The sequence below is a fragment of the Hypanus sabinus genome, chromosome 1 (assembly GCF_030144855.1).
Source record: "Hypanus sabinus isolate sHypSab1 chromosome 1, sHypSab1.hap1, whole genome shotgun sequence".
NCBI classification, from domain to species: domain Eukaryota; kingdom Metazoa; phylum Chordata; class Chondrichthyes; order Myliobatiformes; family Dasyatidae; genus Hypanus; species Hypanus sabinus.
In genome coordinates, this window is record NC_082706.1 from 72,113,851 (window position 1) to 72,140,215 (window position 26,365).

Consider the following 26,365-nt stretch of genomic DNA (forward strand, 5'->3'; position numbering starts at 1 on the left):
TTTATATGCTATCTTGTATGTGTGAGCTGAACGCGAGTTCTAGGTCTTGTTCAGGGAGGCGAGCGAGGAGGACGGATGTGTGAGGAGTGGACAGTGGTTCCAGGGCAGTGGATACTGGACGTCAGCGGTTCGGATGGTGGCCAAAGGCTCGGAAGGTCATTGTGGATGGAACCAGAGGCGTGAGCTCCAATGTGTTAAAATATTATATGGACAAACTGATGAACTTATTGATTTGGTGCCTTTGGGTTATCTATTTCTACTAACCCATCACTAAATAATAACGATAAAGTTGTAATTATTTACTCAACTTTGAAGTGTTGTCTGATATCTGTGTTGCGAGCGTGTACTGGGGGGGCATTGGGGGTATTTAAACCAAAGTATTGCACTATTGGCAGGGCAATGCAGTTCACCCTAGGTGAATGGGGGTAAATTGGGGGCACAGACTGTTCCTCATCCGGGATTTGAATTTGTCAGATATGCTATAATTCGTCCTGGTTTAAACAAGGGGAGATGGATTTGGATATGATTGATCTCTAGTGCGAGATCGAGGGAGTACCAGTATATTACCATGCCTGTGTATTAAGTGGGGTGGATATGCATATCTTGGATGAAGTGTTAATTTAATGTTTGAGTACGGTTAGAGCTACTGGTAAGGTCGAAATCGTAGGAAGAAAGATTGGTAAAATGGAAGATTTAGGCTCAGACAGGTGCTGATGTCATTGCGGTGGGACTGCCACTGTGCATCGGTGACCTCAGTGATGCAGGGTCAGCTCCAATTGGAAGATAGTGAGGGGGGTCGTGGTAGATGGGGTCCCTCCACATGAGGGGACAGGTAGAGAGGGCCCCTCACTGAAGGGATGGCAGTGGAAAAATCAAGGACTGTTAGCAATGATGGAAGGATGATAAGAAGTCAGAGGGAAGAGTCCAAGTGGGAGGAGAATTCTGGAGTAACACACACTGGAGGAACCTGGCAGGTCAGGCAGCATCTATGGAGAGTAATAAACAGTCGATGTTTCAGGCCAAGACCTTTCATCAGAACTGGAAAGGAAGGGCGGTAGAAACCAGAGTAAGAAAGTTGGGAAGGAGTACAAGCTGGTAGGTGATATATGATTGCCAGGAAAGGTATATATGATAGGTGATAGCCAGGAAAGGAGGAGAGGGAGTGAAGTGAAAAGATGAGAGGTGAAAGGTGTAAAAGGTAAAGGGCTGAAGAAAAAGTCACCTGATAGGAGAGGATAGTTTAACTGCTGTAAAACTATGGCTAGAAATGAAGGAGCTCTTAAGTTTTGACCTTTGTAAGTTTTAATTTTTTATGTTGAATAAACCAATCTTACTCCAGTTTGAAATTTCAGGTTAAGTAAATTGTGCAGAGGACAAATGGACATATTCATTTGAGGTAGACTAATCCATTGTATAGCAGTTCCTTTTAGTAATTCAAACAGTAGGATCAATCCTTGCAACATGGAAAGGAAATGGCGACAGATTGAGGCACAGGTGATAAGGTGTTTACATTCATCATCGTAAAAGGGAAAAGGCACTGTCCTAACTTTGAAGTTGATCTGTGGCTGATGTCTGTACCCATTGATTGGAAGTGTCACACTTGCCTCTCATTACACCTGGGTTCCACTATAAATGTAACAGATACTCAGCCTGACAGCTGAAATCTGACTGATTAACAAGGCGATGGTGCCATTTTGAAAGTTTGAACAGAGTCACGTAGGAGTTATGTGGAGATTAACAGTGGCACTCAGTTCATCAAGAGAGGGGCTATACCATGTTGCCTCACATTTACATTGCTCACTACCAGTGGGGCAAGATGGCTACATAATTAACCTGAGACACACAGAGTCTATTTATCACATTGGCTGACATCATGCTTCTGTGATACTGGGTGCAGACATGTTTTCTGGCGAGATTGGCAGAGTCTGTATGTAGAACATCATAGACTGCCAAAGTTAATATGTGAGACACCAAAGAATTTCCATTTTCTATTAATCTCTATTAGATGCATGAACCATGAAAGACCCTCACAGTTTGGACACTCGTATATTTTGCTTAGTACTTATACATGATATTATGCAGAGTCCCGGCGAAATGTTGTAGACCTGAAATGTTAATGTATGTCTCTCACTGTACAGATGTTAAGATTCAAGATTCCAGATTATTCATTGTCATTCATCAGTACAGAAGTGCCAAGTATATCAAAACAATTGTTACTCCAGATCCTATTCAGCATTATAAAGACACGATAAACATAGAGAACATAATGAAAAACAGACAATAAATGTACACTCAATGGTCACTATACAGGGTACCTCCTGCACCTAATGAAGTGTACACTGGTCTTCTGAAGTACACAAGTTCATGGTCTTTTGCTGCTGTAGCCCATCTGCTTCAAGGTTCAATGTGTTGCCTGTTCAGAGATATCACCGTTGTAATGAGTTACTGCCACTTTCCTCTCAGCTTGAACCAGTCTAGCTGTTCTCCTCCAACTGCTCTCTTTTGCTGACAGAATTGCTGCTGATTAGATTTTTTTGTTTTCCACACCATTTTCTATAAACTCTAGAGAATGTTGTGCATGAAAATCCCAGGAGATCAGCAGTTTCTGAGACACTCAAACCACCCCACCTGGTACCAACTAACATTCAAAATCACTTACCACATGTTTAGAAGCATAGAAACAGAAACACAGAAACAGAAAAGCTACAGCCCTTCAGCCCACAAATCTGTGCTGAACATGTCCTTACCTTGGAACTACCTAAGCTTACCCATAGCCCTCTATTTTTCTAAGCTGCATGTAGCTATCCAGAAGTCTCATAAAGACCCTATCGTTTCTGCCTTTACCACTGTCGCCGGCAGCCCATTCCACACACTCACCACTCCCTCCTCTATACCTTCCTTCCAAGCACCTTAAAACTGTGCCCTCTCGTGTTAGCCATTTCAGCCCTGGGAAAAAGCCTCTGACTATCCACATGATCAATGCCTCTCATTATATTGTAGACCTCTATTATGGTCACCTCTCATCCACCAAAACTCCAGGGAGAAAAGGCCAAATTCACTCAATCTATTCTCATAAGGCATGCTCCCCAATCCAGGCAACACCCTTGTAAGTCTCCTCTGCACTCTTTCTATGGTTTCCACGTCCTTCCTTTAGTGAGGTGACCAGAATTAAGAACAGTACTCCAAGTGGGGTCTGACCAGGGTCCTATATAGCTGCAACATTACCTCTCGGCTCTTAAACTCAATCCCACAATTGATGAAGGCCAATGCACAGTATGCCACCTTAACCACAGAGTCAACCTGTGCAGCAGCTTTGAGTGTCTTATGGACTCAGACCCCAAGATCCCTCTGATCACCCACACTTCCAAGAGTCTTACCATTACTACAATATTTTGTCATCATATTTGACATACCAAAATGAATCAGCTCACACTTATCTGGGTTAAACTCCATCTGCCACTTCTCAGCCCAGTTTTGAATCCTAGCAATGTCCCACTGTAACCTCTGATAGCCCTCCACACTATCCACAACACCTCCAACCTTTTTGTCATCAACAAATTTACTAACCCATCCCTCCACTTCCTCATCCAGGTCATTTATAAAAATCACAAAGAATAGGGGTACCAGAACAGATCCTTGAGGCACACTTAGTCAGCAGCCTCCATGCAGAATATGACCTGTCTACAACCACTTGTAGCCTTCTGTGGGCAAGCCAGTTCTGGATCCACAAAGCAATTTCCGCTTGGATCCCATGCCTCTTTACTTTCTCAATAAGCCTTGCATGCGGTACCTTATCAAATGCCTTGCTGAAATCCATATTCACTACATCTACAACTCAACCTTCTTCAATGTGTTTAGTTACATCCTAAAAATATTCAATCAGGGTTGTAGTGCATGACCTGTCTTACAAAACAATGCTGACTATTCCTAATTGTATTATGCCTCTCCAAATCTTCATAAATTCTGCTTCACAGGATCTTCTCCATCAACTTGCCAAGCACTGAAGTAAGACTCACTGGCATATAATTTCCTGTGCTATCTCAACTCACTTTCCTGAATAAGGGAACAACATCCGCAATCTTCCAATCCTCTGGAACCTCTCCTGTCCTCATTGATGATGCAAAGATCATTGCCAGAGGCTCAACAATCTCCTCCCTTGCTTCCCACAGTAGCCTGGGGTACATCCCGTCTGGTCCTGGTGACTTATCGAACTTGATGCTTTCCAAAAGCTCCAGCACATCCTCTTCCTTAATATCTACATGCTCAAGCTTTTCAGTCCACTGCATCATCACTACAATCACCAAGATCCTTTCCCGTGGTGAATACTGAAGCCAAGTATTAATTAAGTACCTCTGCCATCTTGTTTGGTTCCATACACACTTTTCCACTGTCACACTTGATTGGTCCTATTTTCTCATGTCTTATCCTTTTGCTCTTCACATACTTTTAGAATGCCTTGGGAATTTCCTTAATCCTGTCCACCAAGGCCTTCTCATGGCCCCTTCTGGTTCTCCTAATTTCATTCTTAAGCTCCTTCCTGCTAGCCTTATAATCTTCTAGATCTCTATCATTATCTAGTATTTTGAACCTTCTGTAAGCTCTTCTTTTCTCCTTGACTAGATTTACAACAGCCTTTGTATACCACAGTTCCTGGACGCTACCATCCTTTCCCTGTCTCATTGGAATGCATCTACGCAGAACCCCACGCAAATATCCCCTGAATATTTGCCATATTTCTTCCGTACATTTCCCTGAGAACATCTGTTTCCAAATTATGCTTCCAAGTTTCTGCCTGATAGCTTCATATTACCCCTTACTCCAATTGAACATTTCCATAACTTCTCTGTTCCTATCCCTCTCCAATGCTATGATAAAGGAGATAGAATTGTGATCACTATCTCCAAAATGCTCTCCCAATGAGAGACCTGACACCTGACCGGATTCATTTCCCAATACAAGATCAAGTGCAGCCTCTCCTCTTGTAGGCTTATCTACATATTGTGTCATGAAACCTGCCTGAACACACCTAACAAACTCCATCCCATCTAAACCATTCACTCTAGGGACATGCCAATCGATATTTGGGAAATTAAAATCTCCCATCACAACAACCCTGTTATTATTACACTTTCCCAGAATCTGTCTCCCTGTCTGCTCATCAATGTCCCTGTTACTATTGGGTGGCCTATAAAAAACACCCAGTAGAGTTATTGACTCCTTCCTGCTCCTTACTTCCACCCACAGAGAGTCCGTAGACAATACCTCCATGACTTCCTCTTTTTTTGCAGATGTGACACTATCTCTGATCAGCGTGCCACGCCCCCACCTCTTTTGCCTCCTTCCTTGTCCTTTCGGAAACTTCTAAAGCCTGGCACTCGAAGTAACCATTCCTGCCCCTGAGCCATCCAGTTCTCTGTAATGGCCACAACATCATAGTTCCAAATACTGATCTGCGCTCTAAGCTCATCTGCGTTGTTCACAATACTCCTTGTATTAAAATAGACACATCTCAAACCATCGGTCTGAACGCATTACTTCTCTATTGCCTGCCTATCCTCCCACTTGCACTGTCTCCAAACTTTCTCTATTTATGAACCAACCGCCTTTTCCTCCGTCTCTTCAATTCAGTTCCCACCCCCAGCAACTCTAGTTTAAGCACTCCCCAATAGCCTTTGCAAACCTCAGTTTTCAAGACCTGACTGGTTATTCCCCAGTACGGTGGGTCCTGACTGGTCACTCATCAGTACTCTGGGCCTGGCTGGTTATTCCCCAGTACTTTGGGCCTGGCTGGTTGTTCAGAATCAAAATATGGTTTACTCATGTGACATGAAATTTGTTAACTTAGCAGCAGCAGTCCAATACAATACATAATCTTGCAGAGAGAGAAGAAAAAATAATAATAACAATAATAATAAATAAAATAAATCAAAGGGCTGAATGGCCTACTCCTACACCTATTGTCTATTGTCTAAATCAATTACGTATATTGAATGGATTTTAAATGTGAGAAAACAGAAATACTGTATATTAAAAAAAAGTTAGGTAGTGTCCAAGAATTCAATGTCCATTTAGGAATTAGATGGCAAAGGGGAAGAGGCTGTTCCTGAATCACTGCATGTGTGCCTTCAGGATTCTATACCTCCTACCTGTTGGTAACACTGAGAAAAGGACATTCCCTGGGTGCTGGAGGTCCTTAATAATGGACACTGCCTTTCTGAAGATGTCCTGGGTACTTTGTAGGCTAGTGCCCAAGATGGAGCTGACTAGATTTCCAACCTTCTGCAGCTTCTTTTGGTCCTGCGCAGCAGCCCCTCCAAGCCAGACAGTGATGCAGCCTGTCAGAATGCTCTCCATGGTACAACTATAGAAGTTTTTGAATGTATTTCAAGGCCTGACTAGTTATTCTCCAGGACTCTGGTTATTTCACAGTACTGTAGGGCCTCATTGGCTATCCCCCAGTATTCCAGGGCCTGACTGGTTATTTCCAAGTACTTTGGGCTTGACTGGTTATTCCACAGTACAATGGGGCCTAACTGGTTGTACTCCAGTATTCTGACAGGTTATTCCACCGTACTCTGGGGCCTGATTGGCTACTCCCCAGTACTCTGGGCCTGGCTGGTTATTTGCCAGTGCTCTGTGGCTGGCTAGTTATTCCTCCGTACTCTGGGGCCTGACTGGTTATTCCCCAGTTTTCACGGCCTCACTGTTAATTCTCCAGTACTCTGGGCCTGGCTAGTTATTCCACGGTACTGTGGGGTCTGTCAATTCCTCATTTTTCAAGGTGTTGCTGGTTAATCCCCAGTAATCTGGGCCTGACTTGTAATTCTCCCGTACTCTTGGACTTGGCTGGTTCTTCCACAGTAGCGTAGGGCCTGACTGGTTACTCCCCAGTATTCTGGACCTGGCTGGTAATTCCCCAGTACTCTGGACCTGGCTGGCTATGTCATAGTTACATGGGGCCTGACTGGTTGTTTGTCAGTTTTCAAGGCCTTACTGGTGTAGGCTCTCAGTACCATTAACTGTGGTGTTAACTGTTCAGGCTAACAAGATGGCTTCTCTGTAATATTACTTAATACTGTAATGGGTTTCTGTGTCTGGAATGTTTGGGTTATAACTGCAGATAAAGGGGTAACTAACCAATGGAGAATTTATATGCTATCTTGTATGTGTGAGCTGAACGCGAGTTCTAGGTCTTGTTCAGGGAGGCGAGCGAGGAGGACGGATGTGTGAGGAGTGGACAGTGGTTCCAGGGCAGTGGATACTGGACGTCAGCGGTTCGGATGGTGGCCAAAGGCTCGGAAGGTCATTGTGGATGGAACCAGAGGCGTGAGCTCCAATGTGTTAAAATATTATATGGACAAACTGATGAACTTATTGATTTGGTGCCTTTGGGTTATCTATTTCTACTAACCCATCACTAAATAATAACGATAAAGTTGTAATTATTTACTCAACTTTGAAGTGTTGTCTGATATCTGTGTTGCGAGCGTGTACTGGGGGGGCATTGGGGGTATTTAAACCAAAGTATTGCACTATTGGCAGGGCAATGCAGTTCACCCTAGGTGAATGGGGGTAAATTGGGGGCACAGACTGTTCCTCATCCGGGATTTGAATTTGTCAGATATGCTATAATTCGTCCTGGTTTAAACAAGGGGAGATGGATTTGGATATGATTGATCTCTAGTGCGAGATCGAGGGAGTACCAGTATATTACCATGCCTGTGTATTAAGTGGGGTGGATATGCATATCTTGGATGAAGTGTTAATTTAATGTTTGAGTACGGTTAGAGCTACTGGTAAGGTCGAAATCGTAGGAAGAAAGATTGGTAAAATGGAAGATTTAGGCTCAGACAGGTGCTGATGTCATTGCGGTGGGACTGCCACTGTGCATCGGTGACCTCAGTGATGCAGGGTCAGCTCCAATTGGAAGATAGTGAGGGGGGTCGTGGTAGATGGGGTCCCTCCACATGAGGGGACAGGTAGAGAGGGCCCCTCACTGAAGGGATGGCAGTGGAAAAATCAAGGACTGTTAGCAATGATGGAAGGATGATAAGAAGTCAGAGGGAAGAGTCCAAGTGGGAGGAGAATTCTGGAGTAACACACACTGGAGGAACCTGGCAGGTCAGGCAGCATCTATGGAGAGTAATAAACAGTCGATGTTTCAGGCCAAGACCTTTCATCAGAACTGGAAAGGAAGGGCGGTAGAAACCAGAGTAAGAAAGTTGGGAAGGAGTACAAGCTGGTAGGTGATATATGATTGCCAGGAAAGGTATATATGATAGGTGATAGCCAGGAAAGGAGGAGAGGGAGTGAAGTGAAAAGATGAGAGGTGAAAGGTGTAAAAGGTAAAGGGCTGAAGAAAAAGTCACCTGATAGGAGAGGATAGTTTAACTGCTGTAAAACTATGGCTAGAAATGAAGGAGCTCTTAAGTTTTGACCTTTGTAAGTTTTAATTTTTTATGTTGAATAAACCAATCTTACTCCAGTTTGAAATTTCAGGTTAAGTAAATTGTGCAGAGGACAAATGGACATATTCATTTGAGGTAGACTAATCCATTGTATAGCAGTTCCTTTTAGTAATTCAAACAGTAGGATCAATCCTTGCAACATGGAAAGGAAATGGCGACAGATTGAGGCACAGGTGATAAGGTGTTTACATTCATCATCGTAAAAGGGAAAAGGCACTGTCCTAACTTTGAAGTTGATCTGTGGCTGATGTCTGTACCCATTGATTGGAAGTGTCACACTTGCCTCTCATTACACCTGGGTTCCACTATAAATGTAACAGATACTCAGCCTGACAGCTGAAATCTGACTGATTAACAAGGCGATGGTGCCATTTTGAAAGTTTGAACAGAGTCACGTAGGAGTTATGTGGAGATTAACAGTGGCACTCAGTTCATCAAGAGAGGGGCTATACCATGTTGCCTCACATTTACATTGCTCACTACCAGTGGGGCAAGATGGCTACATAATTAACCTGAGACACACAGAGTCTATTTATCACATTGGCTGACATCATGCTTCTGTGATACTGGGTGCAGACATGTTTTCTGGCGAGATTGGCAGAGTCTGTATGTAGAACATCATAGTCTGCCAAAGTTAATATGTGAGACACCAAAGAATTTCCATTTTCTATTAATCTCTATTAGATGCATGAACCATGAAAGACCCTCACAGTTTGGACACTCGTATATTTTGCTTAGTACTTATACATGATATTATGCAGAGTCCCGGCGAAATGTTGTAGACCTGAAATGTTAATGTATGTCTCTCACTGTACAGATGTTAAGATTCAAGATTCCAGATTATTCATTGTCATTCATCAGTACAGAAGTGCCAAGTATATCAAAACAATTGTTACTCCAGATCCTATTCAGCATTATAAAGACACGATAAACATAGAGAACATAATGAAAAACAGACAATAAATGTACACTCAATGGTCACTATACAGGGTACCTCCTGCACCTAATGAAGTGTACACTGGTCTTCTGAAGTACACAAGTTCATGGTCTTTTGCTGCTGTAGCCCATCTGCTTCAAGGTTCAATGTGTTGCCTGTTCAGAGATATCACCGTTGTAATGAGTTACTGCCACTTTCCTCTCAGCTTGAACCAGTCTAGCTGTTCTCCTCCAACTGCTCTCTTTTGCTGACAGAATTGCTGCTGATTAGATTTTTTTGTTTTCCACACCATTTTCTATAAACTCTAGAGAATGTTGTGCATGAAAATCCCAGGAGATCAGCAGTTTCTGAGACACTCAAACCACCCCACCTGGTACCAACTAACATTCAAAATCACTTACCACATGTTTAGAAGCATAGAAACAGAAACACAGAAACAGAAAAGCTACAGCCCTTCAGCCCACAAATCTGTGCTGAACATGTCCTTACCTTGGAACTACCTAAGCTTACCCATAGCCCTCTATTTTTCTAAGCTGCATGTAGCTATCCAGAAGTCTCATAAAGACCCTATCGTTTCTGCCTTTACCACTGTCGCCGGCAGCCCATTCCACACACTCACCACTCCCTCCTCTATACCTTCCTTCCAAGCACCTTAAAACTGTGCCCTCTCGTGTTAGCCATTTCAGCCCTGGGAAAAAGCCTCTGACTATCCACATGATCAATGCCTCTCATTATATTGTAGACCTCTATTATGGTCACCTCTCATCCACCAAAACTCCAGGGAGAAAAGGCCAAATTCACTCAATCTATTCTCATAAGGCATGCTCCCCAATCCAGGCAACATCCTTGTAAGTCTCCTCTGCACTCTTTCTATGGTTTCCACGTCCTTCCTTTAGTGAGGTGACCAGAATTAAGAACAGTACTCCAAGTGGGGTCTGACCAGGGTCCTATATAGCTGCAACATTACCTCTCGGCTCTTAAACTCAATCCCACAATTGATGAAGGCCAATGCACAGTATGCCACCTTAACCACAGAGTCAACCTGTGCAGCAGCTTTGAGTGTCTTATGGACTCAGACCCCAAGATCCCTCTGATCACCCACACTTCCAAGAGTCTTACCATTACTACAATATTTTGTCATCATATTTGACATACCAAAATGAATCAGCTCACACTTATCTGGGTTAAACTCCATCTGCCACTTCTCAGCCCAGTTTTGAATCCTAGCAATGTCCCACTGTAACCTCTGATAGCCCTCCACACTATCCACAACACCTCCAACCTTTTTGTCATCAACAAATTTACTAACCCATCCCTCCACTTCCTCATCCAGGTCATTTATAAAAATCACAAAGAATAGGGGTACCAGAACAGATCCTTGAGGCACACTTAGTCAGCAGCCTCCATGCAGAATATGACCTGTCTACAACCACTTGTAGCCTTCTGTGGGCAAGCCAGTTCTGGATCCACAAAGCAATTTCCGCTTGGATCCCATGCCTCTTTACTTTCTCAATAAGCCTTGCATGCGGTACCTTATCAAATGCCTTGCTGAAATCCATATTCACTACATCTACAACTCAACCTTCTTCAATGTGTTTAGTTACATCCTAAAAATATTCAATCAGGGTTGTAGTGCATGACCTGTCTTACAAAACAATGCTGACTATTCCTAATTGTATTATGCCTCTCCAAATCTTCATAAATTCTGCTTCACAGGATCTTCTCCATCAACTTGCCAAGCACTGAAGTAAGACTCACTGGCATATAATTTCCTGTGCTATCTCAACTCACTTTCCTGAATAAGGGAACAACATCCGCAATCTTCCAATCCTCTGGAACCTCTCCTGTCCTCATTGATGATGCAAAGATCATTGCCAGAGGCTCAACAATCTCCTCCCTTGCTTCCCACAGTAGCCTGGGGTACATCCCGTCTGGTCCTGGTGACTTATCGAACTTGATGCTTTCCAAAAGCTCCAGCACATCCTCTTCCTTAATATCTACATGCTCAAGCTTTTCAGTCCACTGCATCATCACTACAATCACCAAGATCCTTTCCCGTGGTGAATACTGAAGCCAAGTATTAATTAAGTACCTCTGCCATCTTGTTTGGTTCCATACACACTTTTCCACTGTCACACTTGATTGGTCCTATTTTCTCATGTCTTATCCTTTTGCTCTTCACATACTTTTAGAATGCCTTGGGAATTTCCTTAATCCTGTCCACCAAGGCCTTCTCATGGCCCCTTCTGGTTCTCCTAATTTCATTCTTAAGCTCCTTCCTGCTAGCCTTATAATCTTCTAGATCTCTATCATTATCTAGTATTTTGAACCTTCTGTAAGCTCTTCTTTTCTCCTTGACTAGATTTACAACAGCCTTTGTATACCACAGTTCCTGGACGCTACCATCCTTTCCCTGTCTCATTGGAATGCATCTACGCAGAACCCCACGCAAATATCCCCTGAATATTTGCCATATTTCTTCCGTACATTTCCCTGAGAACATCTGTTTCCAAATTATGCTTCCAAGTTTCTGCCTGATAGCTTCATATTACCCCTTACTCCAATTGAACATTTCCATAACTTCTCTGTTCCTATCCCTCTCCAATGCTATGATAAAGGAGATAGAATTGTGATCACTATCTCCAAAATGCTCTCCCAATGAGAGACCTGACACCTGACCGGATTCATTTCCCAATACAAGATCAAGTACAGCCTCTCCTCTTGTAGGCTTATCTACATATTGTGTCAAGAAACCTTCCTGAACACACCTAACAAACACCACCCCAGCTAAATCCCTTACTCTCGGGAGATGCCAATCAATATTTGGGAAATTAAAATCTCACACCAGAACAACCCTGTTATTATTACTCCTTTCCAGAATCTGTCTCCCTATCTGCTCCTCGATGTCCCTGATACTAGTGGGTGGGCTATAAAAAACACCCAGTAAAGTTATTGACCCCTTCCTGTTCCTAACTTCCACCCAGTGACACTCTGTAGAAAATCTCTCTATGTCTTCCTCCTTTTCTGCAGCCCTGACACTATCTCTGATCAGCAGTGTCACTCCCCCACCTCTTTTGCCTCCATCCCTGTCCTTTCTGAAACATTTAAAGCTTAGCACGTGAAGTAGCCATTCCTGCCCCTGGACCATCCAATTCTCTGTAATGGCTACAATGTCATAGCTCCAAGTACTAAGCTCATCCGCTTTATTCATAATACTCTCCACATTAAAATAGACTAATCTCAAACCATGGGTGTGAGGGCGTCCCTCCTCTATCCCTCACCTATCCTCCCTCTCACACTGTCTCCAATCTTTCTTTATTTGTGAGCCAACATCCCTTTCCTCTGTCACTTCAGTTCGGTTCCCACCCTCCATCAATCTTAATGTAAACTCTCCCCAGTAGCCTTAGCAAAACTCCCCACCAGGTTATTGGTCCCCCTCACATTCAAGAGCAATCCGTCCTTTTTGTACAGGTCACACCTGCTCCAGAAGAGGTCCCAATGATCCAGAAATCTGTATCTCTGCCCCCAGCTCCAATCCCTCAGCCATACATTTATTCTCCACGTCTTTCTACTCCTATACTCACTGTCACGTGGCACAGGCAGTAATCCAGACAATACTATATTTGAGGTTGTGCTTCTCAACTTCCTTCCCAACTCCCTGTAGTCTGCTTTCAGGACCTCCTCCCTTTTCCTACCTATGTCATTGATACCAATATGTACCACGACCTCTGGCTGTTCTCCTTCCCACTTCAAGACAATGTGGATGCGATCAGAAACATCGCAGACCCTGGCACCTGGGAGGCAAACTACCATCTGTGTTTCTTTCCTATGTCCACAGATTCGTCAGTCTGACCCCCCTAACTATAGAGTCCCCTATCACTACTGCCATCCTCTTACTTTCCCTGCTGTTCTGAGCCACAGGGCCAGACTCTGTGCCAGAGGTGCAACCACTGTTGCTTCCCCCAGGTAGGCTGTCTCCCCCAACATTACTCAAGCAACAGTACTTATTGTTATGGGGGACCACCATTGGGGTACTCTCTAGCACCTACTTCTTGTTCTTCCTTCTCCTGACCCTCTTATCTATTTCCCCAGGCCCCGGAGTGACTACCTGCCAATAGATCCTCTCTATCAGCTCCTCACTCTCCCTGACCAAACAAAGGTAATCTAGTTGCATCTCCAGTTCCCTAATGCAGTCCCTAAGGAGCTGCAGCTCATTGTGCCTGGTGCAGATGTAGCCGTCCGGAAGGCTGGGAGTCAACAGGACCTCCCACATCTGACGCTGAGCACAGAAAGCCTGCCTCACACACATTCTTTCTGTCTGTATTTTAAACAGATAATCTACCTCGTATTGACCTGTTATCACCGAAGCCCAGTTGAGCCAAAGCCTTCCTACTCTGTCTCCCGTTCCTCTGGCACCTGCTCTGTAAAGCTGTCTTCTTTTTAAACTCTTCCTGCTGTTCTCACTGGCCAATCTCCACATGCTTGTACAGTCATGCCCTGTAAAAACTGCTGAAGAAATAACTGTCACTTTTTCAACTCTGCTTGCTTTTAAACTCTTCCTGCTGTTCTCACTGGCCAACCTCCACACGCTTGCACAGTTGTGCTCCATTCAAACTGCTGAAGAAATAACTTAATTTTCCTTCATCCTGTCCGTCAAGGCCTTATCATGGCCCCTTCTGGTTCTCCTAATTTCATTCATAAGCTCCTTCTTGCTGGCCTTATAATCTTCTAGATTTCTATCATTACCTAGTTTTTTGAACGTTTCATAAGCTTTTCTTTTCTCCTTAGCCAGATCTACACCAGCCTTTGTGCACCAAGGTCCCTTACCTGCATCTATACCCTACCATCCTTTCACTGTTTCCTATGTACCTATGCAGAACTCCATACAAGTATCCCCTGAAAATTTGCTACATTTCTGCCATACATTTCCCTGAGAACAACTGCTTCCAATTTATGCTTCCAAGTTCCTGCCTGATATAGCCTCATATTTCCCCTTACTTTGTCTGAACAACTTAACTTCTTGAATATGTCTGCATGCTTTATGCATTGAGTTGCTTCAATATGATTGGCTGATCAGATAATTGCATTATTGAGCAGGTGTACCTAATAAAATGGCCACTGAGTGTAAATACCTAAGATTAGTTTATATACATGGACTGATTATATGTGCATAAAATGATGCTATATGCAGGAGTATCTGTATGTAAGGTGACTCTGACAGGAAATTATAAAGTAGTGTGGGATGTAATGGGGTGGAGGTGTTGATCAGCCCGAGAACTTGGAGGGAGTAACTGTTCTTGGGTCTGGTCTTCATGGTATCTTCGACACATTTTGTGGAATGTTTGCAGTGCCAGTAATGGTCTGCTGGTGGCGCTGCTGACTTGTGAAAAACACTGTAGCCCGCAACCATAACAGCAGTCATCATGTGGCTAGTGAATTTAGAAAAGTTACTGGTTTGCAATTTTCCACAAAAATAAAATTGCAGTCAAACATAATAGTATGAATGTAAATGGCTGGTTGGTGGTTGGTGTGGACTCTGTAGGCAGAAGGGCCTGTTTCCTTCTTGTGTTTCTTTATGACTGGTAGGATTTGCCAGATCAAGGATCATCTCAATGGATTGAGTGGCTAATAATGAGCACAAAAATCACATAAAATCCTCTAACGCTGAAATCAAAATGAAGTTTGACATTTCATAAACACAAAGGATTCTACAAATGCTGGAAATCTTAAGCAACACACATCACACGAAGCATTCAAGAGACTCCGCAGGTCAGGCAGCGTCTAGGAAGGGGATACACCCCAGGTTGTTGTGGGAATTGAGAGAAGAGATCGCAGGAGCATTAGCTATGAACTTTGAATCCTCTATGGCTACAGGGGAAGTGGTGGAGGACTAGAGAATGGCAAATTTAGTTCCCTTGTTTAAAAAAGGTAATAGGGAGAAACCTGGGAACTATAGACCAGTGAGTCTTACGTTGGTGGTATGCAAACTACTGGAAAGGATTCTTAAGGATAGGATTTACGAGCATTTGGAGAAGTACAGTCTACTCATGGATAGTCAACATTTCTTTGTGAAGGGAATATCGTGCCTCACGAGCCTGATTGAGTTTTTTGAGGAGGTAACAAAAGAAATCGATGAGGGTAGGGCAGTGGATGCGGACTTTAGCAAAGCACTTGACAAGGTCCCTCATGAGAGACTCATCCAGAAAGTCATGAGGCATGGGATAACCTTGGCTGTTTGGATAAAAAATTGGCTTAAAGGAAGAAAGCAGAGGGTAGTTGTGGAAGGAAAGTATTCTGCCTGGAGGTTAGTGACTAGTGGAGTGCCACAGGGATCTGTTCTGGGACTGCTGCTATTTTTGATTTTTATAAATGACCTGGATGTAAAGGCAGAAGGATGGGTGAGTAAGTTTGTGGATGACACGAAGATTGGAGGAGTTGTGGATGGAGCTGTAGGTTGTCGAAGGTTACAAGAGGATATAGACAGGCTGAAGAGTTGGGCAGAAAAATGGCAGATGGAGTTCAATCTGGACAAATGTGAGGTGATGCATTTTGGAAGGACAAACCAGAAGACTGAGTACAGGATTAATGGTCAGTTACTTAAGAGTGTGGATGAACAAAGGGACCTTGGGGTTCAAATCCATACATCCCTCAAGGTCGCTGCGATGGTTGATAGAGTAGATAAGAAGGCCTGTGGGATGCTAGGCTTCATTAACAGGGGGATTGAGCTCAAGAGTAGAGAGGTCATGTTGCAACTCTACAAATCTCTGGTGAGACCGCACTTAAGAGTATTGTGTTCAGTTCTGGTCACCTCATTATAGGAAGGATGTGGAAGCCATGGAGAGAGTGCAGCAGAGATTTATCAGGATGTTGCCTGGTTTGGAGAACAAGTCATATGAAGCAAGGTCATCAGAATTGGGACTTTTCTCTTTGGAGCATAGAAGAATGAGAGGGGACTTGATAGAGGTCTACAAGATTATGAGAGGCATAGATAGGGTGGATAGTCAGTACTATCCCAGGGCACCAATAGCAAACACCAGAGGGCATATGTACAAAATTAAGGGAGGGAAGTTTAGGGGAGACATCAGCGGTAAGTTTTTTACACAGAGGGTCATGAGTGCCTGGAATAACTTGCCAGGGATGGTGGTGGAGTCTAAAACATTAGGGGTATTTAAGAGCCTCTTGGACAGGCACATGGATGAAAGAAAAATGGAGGGTTATGGAGTAGTGTGGGTTTAGTACTTTTGTTTTAAGGATTATATAGGTTGGCTCAACATGGAGGCCTGAAGGGCCTGTACTGTGCTGTAGTGTTCTATGGTTCTATGGGAATAAACACAGCTGATATTCTGGGCCTTCATCAGGAATGAAAAGAAAGGAACATTCTGAACCAAGCTTCTGCTTCATTCTTTCCCAATCCTGCCTGGAAAGGTTCATAGATGCTGCCTGACTAGTTGAGCTTCTCAAGCATTTTTGTGCATGTGGCTTGAAATTCCACATTTGAAACAGGCATGTCAAGGAAGATAGATGAAGAATGTCCAAAAAGAAGATATTCATGTGTAAAAATGAAAAATGGAATTACGAAACTTTTACAGTACAGGATGCCACTCAGTCCATTGAGATGATCCAGCAAATCCTACCAGTCATAATGAAACACAACAAGGAAACAGGCCCTTCTGCTTACAGAGTCCAACCACCAACCAGCCATTTACATTCATGCTATATCAATCCCAAATGTTATTTTCTCCGCATTTTCCATTAGTCCACTCAGTGTACATTAGAAATAATATACAAGAAATCTACCCACCTACAAGTGTCTAAGGAAACTGGAGTCCCAGGAATCACAGGGAGACAATCCATGCAGACAATACTGGAAACTAGAATTGAACCCAGTCTCTGCTACTGTGAGGGAAGCTGCTCTCTTAGCTGCACAACTGTGTTTGCTCTTTGCTTCCTTTTCTGCTGTCCTGCAAATCCGTGACCTTCAGTGAACACAATGTTTGAATCTCCTTCCAACACACTATTTCCAGGCATCAAACTCCTGGTGGTGACAAGTTGCTGGTAACATTTCTCATTGTGTCATGTATGAACCAAAAAGTAACAGAAATCACAGTGGCTCCTTCAACTTATCCCAGCACTGAATACCTGGACCACATGTTTCCTGGTTTTCTTAATGGCCATAAGCCAGTGACGGTCATCACTGGATATGATTCTGACTGAGTACCTAGTTTCTGCACAGCTATTAAAACAAAAGCTTTACACCATCTTAAAAATTCCTTCTCTAGGCAGTTAATCTGATCAACCATTCCAGTTAGTCCCCCTCCCCCCTCTATTATGTCAGTCACTGCACCGTAATCTTCCTAAACCACTGTTTATAACACTGTTTACATTGTAAACGTAACCCCATCTAATATGTCAATCACTGCACTGTAACCTTCCTAAACTACTGTTTATAACGCTCTTTACATTAAATGTATACTGGTATTCACGCTCATATTATTTCATATCTGTATTTTCACTTCTAATTTTGTTTATAAGTAATTTTTTATTATTTACAACTCATAAATTACTACAGATGTGCTGTGGAGAGCATTTTAACTGGCTGTATGGGGGGGCACTGCAGAGGATTGAAATAAGCTGAAGAAAGTTGTAAACTCAGTCAGGGGCACTAGCCTTCTCACCTGAGAATCCTTTATCCTATGAGCCTGCCCTCATTTCTAGATTCTCTACCCTAAAGAAGCAGTATCACCTGTTACTCCTCTCACTCTCCTGTATTCCAAATTATATAGAATAATCTCTGCTCATCCCAGACTGAGTAAAGGAGTAAAAGCCATAGAGACCTAGACTATTGCAGCATACAAAGTTCCAGGAGTGATCATCAACCAGAAGTAAAATTATCATCACCGACATGTGTTGTGAATTTAGTTGTTTTGTGTCAGCAGCACAGTGCAATGCATAAAATATACTATAAATTATAATAAGAAATAAGAACATATTTTTTAAAAGCTATGTTCGTTTGCTGAAAGGCTCTCTTACCTTTGTACTTCAGCCCACTTACAGTGAAGTCACCATCCTCTGAATTGCTTCCTTTAGTGTTTGCTTTCTGCGTTTGATGAGCTAAAGTGTAAAATCCATCTGCACACCCACAATTACTAGCTTTTCTCTGTCTACATTTTCTTTCACTTCCTTTCATGAGGGGGGCAATTTGCCTGGTTATACTGCAATCACTGCCATTATCTCTCCACATCTCTCTGCTGGGCAGCTCTCCCTCCCATTCTTCCCCACCACTTCCCACCCCCACCTTAAAAAGTAGTTGAAAATGAACTACAGATGCTGGAGATCTAAAATAAAAACAGAAGATGTTGGAAATACCCAGCTAGTTCATCCACATGTGTGGAAAGAAAAACAGAGTTAATATTTCAGATAATAAGCCCTTCAGTGCAAAAAAAATGTTCTGAATTAATTAAACTAGTAATTAATAGCCTAACTAAATGAATCCTTTCTGCCTACTCAAATTCCATATTCTTCCATTCTCTGCCTCTTAATGCCTCTTAAACACCTCCACTGCATTAGCCTCCATCACCACCCTAAGCAGCACATCCCAGGCATCCACCACTCTGAGTGAAACATGCTCCCCATACCTACCTGCTCTCACCCTAACTACATGCTTTCTAGTATTAAAGATTTTAACCCTGAGTAAAATTTACCTTCTGTCTGTTCTATCTATGCCTCTAATAATCTCATAAATTTCAATCAGGTGCTCCCTTTCCCACCACCACTACAGAGAATTAAAAGTCCAAGGGCATGCCCTGTCATCCAGGCAGCATACTGGTAAACATCTTCTGTATTCTCTCCAAAGCCTCCACATCCGTCCTGTAATAATGCAACCAGAATTAAGTGCAGCCTCACTAGAATTTTATAATTTTGCAATATAAATTCCTGATTGTGGATTCAATGCAGAACAAGCAGTGGAATGAGAAGTCATGCTGGCAGCTCACTTTAAACTTTTGTATTCTGACCTGTACAATTCTCCATGGCAGGAGATCTCTCAGGACCCTCCATCTGAAGATTGGGACATTCTGATCTTTTAGTCTAGGGTTTCCTCGAACAGTAAGGAGTGTGTCCTGGGATCAGATTTCTTTGTGAACAGGAGGCACAGGGGGGCATAAGGTCCAGTCTGTCAGCGAGTATGGAATTCAAAGCTGGAATTCAGGGTCCCATCATCAGCTAGTCCAGGTGTCAATACCAAAAATTAAAGTCTAGAAGTAGAATGGAAATGCAGAAGTCAAATCCTGATGGAGATTGCAGACTGGAGACCTGCCCTGGAGCTAGAGAACTGATGGTCTGTGTGGGTAAGTGTGAGGGAGGATGGAGAAGAGGGATGGAGTTCATTTCTCTGTTGTTGTTTTGTGTTATGCATTGTTCTGATGAGCATCGTAGGCACATTGTGTTGGCGCTGGAATGTGTGGTGACACTTAAGGGCTGCCCACAGCATACCCTCAGATGTAACACAAATGATACATTTCACTATATCTTTCCATGTGCATGTGATAAATAAACCTGAATATGAATCTGCATTGGTATTGGTCTTCTCACCAGTCTCTGCAATCTCCCAATCTTTCTCAATCAGGAATAACTGTGGTTACTTTCAATGAAAGAGACAAGTCTGAATGCAGTGGGAAATATACTGAATATTGAAAGGCCATGATAGAGTGGGCAAGGACAGGATGTTTACAATAGTGTGTCCTGGGACACACCACTCAGCAATTCCAGAACAGCTTCTTTCCTTCTGCCATCCAATTCCTAAATGTACTTTCAAGCTTTGGACACCACCTCACTTTTTTAATATACAGTATTTCTGTTTTTGCATACTTTTAATAATCTATTCAATATATGTAATTGATTTACTTGTTCATTTATTATTGTTTTATTTTATTTATTATTATTATTTTTTTCCTCTCTACTCTATTATGTATTGCATTGAACTGCTGCTGCTAAGTTAACAAATTTCATAGAAAGGTAGAAAACCTACAGCACAATACAGGCCATTCGGCCCACAAAGTTGTGCTGAACATGTCCCTACCTTAGAAATTACTGGACTTACCTACAGCCCTCTATTTTTCTAAGCTCCATGTACCTATCCGAATGTCTCTTAAAACATTCCATTGTATCCGCCTCCACCAGCGTTGCCAGCATTCACCACTCTCTGAGTAAAAAACTTATCCCTGACATCTCCTCTGTAGCTATTCCCCAGCACCTTAAACCTGTGTCTCTTGTGGCAACCATTTCAGCCCTGAGCAAAAGCCTCTGACTATCCACACGATCAATGCCTCTCATCATCTTATACACCTCTATCAGGTCACCTCTCATCTTCCGTTGCTCCAAGGAGAAAAGGCTGAGTTCACTGAACCTATTCTCATAAGGCATGCTCCCCAATCCAGGCAACATCCTTATAAATCTCCTCTGCACCCTTTCTATGGCTTCCACATCTTTCCTGTAGTGAGGTAACTAGAAATGAGCACAGTACTCCAAGTGGGGTCTGACCAGCTGCAACATTACCTCTTGGCTCCTAAATTCAATTCCACGATTGATGAAGGCCAATACACTGTACGCCTTCTTAACCACAGAGTCAACCTGTGCAGCTGCTTTGAGCGTCCTTTGGACTCGGACCCGAAGATCACTCTGATACCGGTGATAATAAACCTGATTCTGATTCTGATAGTGAAAGAGTCTTGGACCAAAGGACACAGCCTCAGAAGTCAAGATGTCCGTTTGGAACAGATGTGAGAAGGAATTCCTTTAGACGTAAGATATAGGACCAGAAGTAGGCCATTCAGCCTATCGAGTCTGCTCCACCATTCAATCATGAGCTGATCCAATTTTTCAAGTCATCCCCACACCTCTGCCTTCACCCCATACCTTTTGATGCCCTGGCTGATCAAGAACTTATCTATTTCTGTCTTAAACACACCCAATGACTTGGCCTCCACACTCACTCGTAGCAAAAAATTCCACAGATCTACCACCCTCTGACTAAAGTAATTTCTCTGTATCTCAGTTCTAAAAAGACGTCCTTCAATCCTCAAGTCCTAGAATCCTATACCATGGGAAACAACTTTGCCATATCTAATCTGTTCAGGCCTTTTACATTCGGAATGTTTCTATGAGAAAATCCCTCATTCTCCTGACCTCCAGGGAATACAGTTCAAGAGCTGCCAGACATTCCTCATACGGTAACCCTTTCATTCCTGAAATCATTCTCATGAATCACCTCTGAACCCTCTCCAATGTCAGTATATCCTTTCTAAAATAAGGAGCCCAAAACTGCACACAGTACTCCAAGTGTGGTCTCATGAGTGCCTTATAGAGCCTCAACATCACATCCCTGCTCTTATATTCTCTACCTCCAGAAATGAAAGCCAACATTACACTCACTTCTTCACAGACGACTCAACCTGGAGGTTAACCTTTGGGGTATCCTGCACAAGGACTCCCAAGTCCCTTTGCATCTCTGCCTTTTGAATTCTCTCCCATCTAAATAATAGTCTGCCCATTTGTTTCTTCTGCCAAAGTGCATGACCATACACTTTCAAACATTGTATTTAAATTGCCACTTCTTTGCCCATTCCCCTAAACTACCTAAGTCTCTCTGTAGGCTCTTTGTTTCCTCAACACTACCTGTTTTTCCACCTATCTTTGTATCATTGGCAAATTTAGCCACAAATCCATTAATCCCATAGTCCAAATCATTGACATACATCATAAAAAGCAGCGGTCCCAACACCGACCCCTGTGAAACTCCACTGGTAACTGGCAACCAGTCAGAATAGGATCTCTTTATTCCCACTCTCGGTTTTCTGCTGATCCGCCAATGCTCCACCCATGCTAGTAACTTCCCTGTAATTCCATGGGCTCTTATCTTGCTAAGCAGCCTCATGTGTGTCACCTTGTCAAAGACCTTCTGAAAATCCAAGTACACCACATTTGCTACATCTCCTTTGTCTACCTTGCTTGTAATTTACTCAAAGAATTGCAGTAGTTTTGTCAGGCAGGACTTTCCCTTCAGGAAACCATGTTGGTGTTGGCCTATCTTGTCATGTGTCCCCAGGTTCTCCATAATCTCATCCCTAACAATCGATTTCAACAACTTCCCAACCACTGATGTCAGGCTAACAGGTCTGTGGTTTCCTTTCTGTTGCCTCCCATCCTTCTTAAATAGCGGAATAACATTTGCAATTTTCCAGTCACACAGTACAATGCCAAAATCTATCAATTCTTGAAAGATCATGGTTAATGCCTCCGCAATCTCTCCAGCTACTTCCTTCAGATGCCGAAGGTCTTGTCACAAAATTGTGATGTTCTAACACTAGGGAAGACATGGCTACTACCTTATCTCACTGGTTTCAGACCTTATTTCAGAAGCTGTCTGTGTGGAGTTTGCATGTGCATTTCCTCTGGCTGCTCTGATTTCCTCCCACATCCCAAGGGTAATTAACCGATACAAATTGTCTCTTAATGAGCAGGTATGTGGTAGAAACTGGGGGAACATCTTTTCAATGGGGATGCATTTCAATTTCCACCCTTTTCTACAACCAGCCATGCATATCATGTGCCAAAGATATGGAGCACTGGTATGACTCATCTCTGCTCTTTTTTGTTTCCATAATTCCATGCAGATTAATTGGGATCAATAGTTGTAAGTGAGAAAATCAGCTAATGGTCTATACTAAATATGAGCTTGCTTTTAATATGCATACATATTGCTAACCAAAGTAATAATGTAAGAATTTGAAAAGCTGAAATAATCAAAAAGTATACGTGAATAAGTGGGCTTACAGGTATTGATTTTAACTGAAGTTTTGATGACAACCTCTGCCATCTTCATCAGGGATGTTGCCTGGGCATGTCTAGTCCAGTGATATTTATATGCCCGTTGTCTGTCCCTCCTGATTGGTTAGTCCTCAGCCAATCAGGTTTCAGTAGTTTTGTGCCATCAAAGTCAATAATCTGTCGGAAACCGGACAGTAGCTTTGGGCATGGCGTCTATCAGAAACCCATTCACACAGATGTAACCCAACAATAACAGCCACCATCTTGCCTCCCAACGTAGAGAGTTAATTCGATTAACCGTGCAAAAACTATTTTGGATGACATTCCTACAGAATGGCTACAAGGTGAAGGAAATCAACCAGGCCCTAAAGGGGCCAACGGAAAAAAAACAAAACAGGAAACTATCACTACTGCCTGTCTTCCCTATATTTCCATGGTTTCTGGAAGGATTGCCAGGACCCTAAAGAAATACAGGATTAATACCATCCACAAATCCTAAGGAAGCTCATATCACAGCTTATGCGAGTCAAAGATGACCTGGGACTCAGGACCGCTGGCATCTACAGGAATCCCTGTGAAGGTGGAGCAGCGTATATAGCCAGGTGGGATGCAAGGAGGAAACCTGCATCAAGGAGCACAGGAAGTGTATCCGTTTGGGTTTCCTGGAGAAATCGGCGGAAACCGAACAATGCTTTCACAACGGCCTCACGTTCATTTCACATTGATTTCGACGACACAAAACTATTGTGCTGCACTAACGGCCTTTGGGACCACCTGGTAAAGGAAGCCATTGAAATAAAACTAGAGAAAATTTTTTAACAAAGTCAGAGGTCTCGCTCTGAATAAGAACTGGAATTTGATTTTAAACAAGGTGGGAGAGCAGAAACCTGATTGGATGAGGACTAACCAATCAGGAGGGATGAACAACAGGGATGTAAGTACCACCTGACTAGACAGGCCTAGGCATCATCCCTAATGAAGATGGCAAAGTTTGTCATTGAACTGTCAGTTAAAATTGATAATTGTACCTGGCTGGAAACCTGAGAAGAGTTTATTCCTGAAATAAACATTTTTTTAAAAAAACCAACCATTATAATGCAACTGTAATCTTTAGATGAAAAGCATCTACTGTAAATCTGATTAGTCAATCTTTAATCATGACTGACAAAAAGATTCCTACAGATGGTCATGGATTATTGTGTAGATTTTGACATTTACATAAAAACAGTAGGGGCTGTAGAATTACATATCGCTACAGTTAAAACAATAAACTGAGAAAATCCCAGAGATCACAGGCATAAGAGATCCTCCAGATGCTGGAAATCCAGAAAAACACACACAAAATGCTAGAGGAACTCAGCAAGTCAGGCAGCAACTATGGGGAAGAATAAACTCCATTATCCCGCCACCTTCCCTTTTTCCCTTGCTATCCTTTCCTCTCCTCTCCTTTTCTCTCCTCTCACATATCTTCTTCTTCAGACTTTTACCTTTCCACCTAGTACCTCTCACTTCCCCCACCTACCCACCTTCCCCATCACCTGGCTTCACCTATCATACCTTTTGATTCTGACTTCATCTACGTTTCACATCTGATTAATATTCTCAGCCCAAAACTTTGGCCGTTTATTCCCCTCCGTAAGTGCTGCATAACTTGCTGAGTTCCTCGAGCATTTTTGTTTTGCCCCAAAGATCACACAAAGGCATGTCGTAACTTCAAAAATAGAATTTGGAAACAGGTAGCTGACTCTAGACAAGGCTGAAGGAAATAGCGGAATTCTACTTGGCTGGATTATAGAAATCTTAATTGGAAAAATAAATGAGAGCCTCTGTTGTTGGAGAAATCTGCCCCAATTTCCTATCAATTTGAGCCAGGGAAAGAGAATACCTGAAGTAAAAAACTGCAGTGAAATTGATGTTGTTTGCAATGTAATGCTCCCTTGATATATTCCTCAGATATTAACAGAAGGGTCATGCCAGCAATTTGTTGAATAGGATGGCACAGTGGCACAGCAAGTAGAAGTGCCCCCTGTGACATGGTTTCAGTTGTGATTGCAGGTGCTGCATGCAAGGCAGTTGCAGCTACTGTCTGTGACTCAGTTTGCTCCAGATGATCCAATTTCCTTCCACATCTCAAACTGTAGATTAATTGGCCACTGAATTGCCCCTTAGTACAGGTGGGTGGTAGAATCTGTGGGAAAAAAAACTTTTTTAAATGGGCTGAATGTAAATGGATGGTTGAGTTCAGCACTAACTCTGCAGGTCAAAGTCCTGGTTTCACTCACTGATCCTGTGTCACATTGACAAGTCTTATTTTATGCAAAACACAAATGGGTTTCAGTTAAATGTCGAACAAGGGCTGTTTCCACAGAGAGGAAGGAATACTCAACAGTGAGTGAAGAAAACACTTTCATACAATCAGTATATCACCAAAACCTCTCAAATTACTTCACCTACCCTTCACCCTTCCCTTGGACAATATCGGTGGCGTGGAGAGGAGAGACTTGCAGCTTGGGATTTTCCATTAAAAAAAACTTGCCCAGGCTTTTGCTGTGGAAACTTTCCAAGGCGAAATCCACGGTCTATTGAGACTAACGGAGGGCCTACTACTACTACTACTACTACTACTACTACTACTACTACTACTACTACTACTACTACTACTACTACTACTACTACTACTACTATTTCACCTATTAATTTAATTTTATCATACAATGTCACTTGTTTTGTTGACAAATATGTAATTTTGTTTGAGGCCAAGTGACAATATTAATGATCTTACATGTTATTCTTTTCCAGGCCCTGGCGTGTCAGGAGGCAGCCTTACCATTTCTTCAGTATTTTGTCGGTTATTAGGCAAAAAGGATCTGAGCGATTTTTGAAAACAGAATTTAAGCATCAGTGTGGAAGAAGGGTCAACCAAAGGATTAATAAACTAAATTGCTAAGTTGTACTGTTCTAATGAAATATTAGAACATGGACAGCAGTCTTTCACAATCAAGATGCGGCACTGAATGTAGAAGGCTCAAAAGAGGAACACTCTGTCTGTTCTCTGATTAAAAATACCTTGTGCTAAGGATGTACTTACTTGCTCCTGGCTACATAGATCTGCTTGTGTAACAGAATCACTTGCATG